Source organism: Vigna angularis, chromosome 3 (assembly GCF_016808095.1).
Source record: "Vigna angularis cultivar LongXiaoDou No.4 chromosome 3, ASM1680809v1, whole genome shotgun sequence".
Lineage (NCBI taxonomy): Eukaryota > Viridiplantae > Streptophyta > Magnoliopsida > Fabales > Fabaceae > Vigna > Vigna angularis.
Window position 1 is genome coordinate 27,772,183 of NC_068972.1, and position 4,024 is coordinate 27,776,206.

Consider the following 4,024-nt stretch of genomic DNA (forward strand, 5'->3'; position numbering starts at 1 on the left):
AACAACATCTCTATGCACAGTTTTGAATTAAAGGGAGTCTTCTACCCTATTCATTGTGCAATTTGTTTTAGCTAAGGAAATTTTGATTGCAGCTTTGTGCATTTGCCTTTGTAGGACACTGATCAGGAGAAATCAAGAGAATTGATCCCAGAAGCACCAAGTTGAGCACGAGGGATGAACCAAACCGTGGGCACGTGAATATTTTGGGTAGAAGATTTTTCTGCAGAGTTGGAACAAGACTGTAGCATAGCATTTTATTTTGTAATTGTTTGTGTCAGTTGTGTTGTAATAGGCTTGTGTTAGCCTTCTTTTGTTTTTCTGTTTGGTTTTTATTCATCATTTGTAAAAGGCCTTTTAAAAAGTCCAAGTATTTGGAAGATTCCTTGGTGCTCTTTCAACTCTCTTGGCAACTTTAATATTGCTTTAAATTTAGCATAGCTAGACAAGTGAGTGTGTCTTGTTAGCCAAAGCTACAAGCCTCACCATAGGAGTAGACTTTAATATTGATTTGATTTGTGTTTCACGTAGGGGTCATTAGAGTCCGCTGTAATTGTCTTTGATTGTGTTTGTTTGTTTGAGTCTTATACTTTGTTTCTAAAGGTAATTTTAGTTTAAGGGGTAACTAGTTAGTACCTAAGACATTTCTGGAAAGGTAAGACTTGGTATTTAAGCAGCCTTTGGCTCACCTCTCTTACCTGGGACTTGTCTAAGTGGAAGCTTTTAATCCTTTAGATTAAGAAAACTTTTAAGAACAAAGATGTCTTATTATTCATATAGGTCATCTAGTTCATATAGGTTATCTAGGATTTCTAATTTTGATGAGTCTATTAGTTTTAAAGAAATTAAAAGAAAACTTGATGAAGCTAGAAGAAGGACTTGTTCATTTCATGAATTTGATAGGATTGAGGATGATTTGTATAAACAAGCTAGGGAAAATATTCTATTCTTTGGTGAGGATATGTGTGCACTAATATACCTAGCTTGGGAAAGGGAAATTGATGATATGCATTCATTCATGGTCAGAAGAAGTAAATATGAATCTGGTATCCTTAGTCTCTACACTACTAGATTTGAAGAGCATGAAGAGCATGCAAGTGAGTGGTGGGATGAAAGACAATATCATGTTACGAAAGGTAGAAAGTCTCTCATTCGTGATTGGCATGATTTATAAGCTTGCATGAGAAGAAAGTTTGTGCCTTCAAGCATTAAAAGAAACCTAGAATTAATTAGAGATTGCATTGAAGATGGAAAAATATTTCTTGAGAGTCTAAATGATCATGGGTTTCTTCGTAGAGAACTATAATTTGGGGCAAGACTTAAAGAGATCAAGGATAAGAAAAGAGAAAGAGAGATTGAGAAAAAAGAAGAGGAAGAAAGGAAAGAAGAAGAGAAGAGAGAGAAGAAAAAGAGAAAAGAGAAGAAGAGAAAAGAAAAGAAGAAGAGATAAGAGAAAAAGAGAGAAGAGAAGAAGAAAAGAGAGAAAGGCAAGAAAAAGAGAAGAAAGAAAAGGAGAAATTGTTACTGATGACAAATCCTATTCTTTCAAAGACCATGGAACCTAAAAGGGAAGGTTTCCAAATCTTTACTTCTTTTCCAATCATGGTTTATTATTCAAATATTAACTTCTCTTTCAAATGCCATCTCATATTCATTGCAAACTTTTTCAAAATATGGCAATTCTAATCTTGAGTTATTCTTATCTTTAAGGAAAGAAATAACTCAAGACAAAAGTGAATTTGGACTTCTAAAATTTCAAAAGACTACAAAACAAAATATTAGAAGTCCTTATTTCCATGCTTTTATAGAAAATTTCTTTCTTGGATCAATATTAATTGAAGATATATTTGTTGTGTATTGCATGTTTGTGTTTGATCCAGGAGGAGGAAAAGTGGATATAAAAGAATAAGGCCACTCTAAGATGGCCATGCTCCCAAGACTGTGTGGAGCTTCTTCATAAGGCGATTGCCAGATTTGGGGACAAATATTTTTTTTAAGAGGGAGGGTATGATGGAATCTTGCCTGATGTACCTTCTTTAGTGTTCTCTTTTTGTAATTTTTACATTTTATTGTATACGTGTATCAGCTTGCAAGGAGCATGGGTTACTATAAATACCCAGCTCCTCTCTTTGTAATGGACACTTTTGAGATGAATGAGAATTATATTTTTGAAACCAGAATAATTCTCCTTGAAAGTCAGGCTAGAGAGTCCGAAGACTCCCTCTAGCCACCTTCCGTGAATCCATTTCTCATTTTCCATTAGCTTTTCACTGTGCTTCCATTAATTGCTTTCCTCCACGACGCTCTCCTTCATTAATTTCCCTTCATCAGCCACATCTTTCTCTCAAATCCGCATCATCAACATCCACGTCTTCATTCTCTCGAGGCTTCATTTCGCTCAAGCCTCTTCTCGATTCTCCACACTCCAAATTAGGTTATCTTCTTCACAGAGCTACATTTTCTCCTTCCACTCCTTCCTCGTTTTAGCCATTTCGGTCATAGTACATCATTTTACTGTTCCTTCGATTTCCACCGATTGAAACCTTGTTTCACCGATTAAATCCATTTTCCACCGATTCAACTTTGATTTTCACCGATCAATCGGTCCAGAATAGGATTCCTTCTTTTTCTAGGGTTTCTATCGGTTTTCGTCAAGCTAGCTCTTGTTCTAGCGTTCTTCTTAATTTCCGCTGCATCTTTTCTCACTAGAGGAAGCTTCGAGAACCTTAAACGCGTTCGCGTCGCGCCTACGGCCATCTTCTCGGAGCTGCTCGTCCATCAAAGTGATCTACAGAAAAATGACGTGTTTTAAAATAATGAAACTAGTTTATGATCAAATCATTTATGTTAAAACTTTTTAAAATATCATTTTCTAAGTCTTTAACAAAAACCTAAATTTTAAAATATGAAAATTTCAAATGTTTCTTTTAAATGAATTTCAAAATTTTTAATTATAAATAATTCTATTCAATTTTAAAATTTCAATCTTTTTGAAAATTCTTTATTCAAACAATCCATTTTCATAAAATATTTTAATTTATTCTTATTTTTTCTTAAATTATTATCTTTATATCTTAAGTTTTTTTTTAAATTACCCTTACTATTAACAACTTGATTTTATTTTTTAATTTGAGTTTTACATAAAAGTGGGACTTTATTTTTTAACTAAAATTATAATATCTTCCCTTTTTAGAAGATTAAATCATTGTAGAGAACCCTATATCACTCTTATAGCTCAAAGAGCCCTATATCACTCTTATAGCTCAAAGAGCTCTATCTGCACCTATAGACAACAAAAATATGATTATGATATACCATTAGAACAATTGATCACTAAAGAACTTAAAAGAAAACTCAAACAATACATATGACACAGCAAAACCCCATATGCATTGGAAAACATGAAACTAGAGAAAAGAGTAAAAAACTAACTGACTTTATTTGAGAAACTGATCGAGTAGAGTTGAAGATCTCACCGCGAGGATTACACAAACAGTCTTCCATTTTCAAACCGATGAATAAGGTGCCAGAACCCTTAGAAAGAGGGTAGATGACAAGTGATTTAAAGAAAAATGACATATTTTAAAATAATGAAACTAGTTTATGATCAAACCATTTATATTAAAACTTTCTAATATTAGAATAATCCAATCTGACTAATTTTAAACTACTATATATCATTTTTAAAATATCATTTTCTAGGTCTTTAAAAAAAACCTAAATTTTAAAATATGAAAATTTCAAACGTTTCTTTTAAATGAATTTCAAAATTTTTGATTATAAATAATTCGATTCAATTTTAAAATTTCAATCTTTTTGAAAATTCTTTATTCAAACAATCCATTTTCATAAAATATTTTAATTTATTCTTATTTTTTCTTAAATTATTATCTTTATATCTTAAGTTTTTTTTTTTAAATTACCCTTACTATTAAGAACTGGATTTTTTTTTATTTTAGTTTTACATAAAATGGGACTTTATTTTTTAACTAAAATTATAATAACCAAGGATTGAATGGCAGGAAGA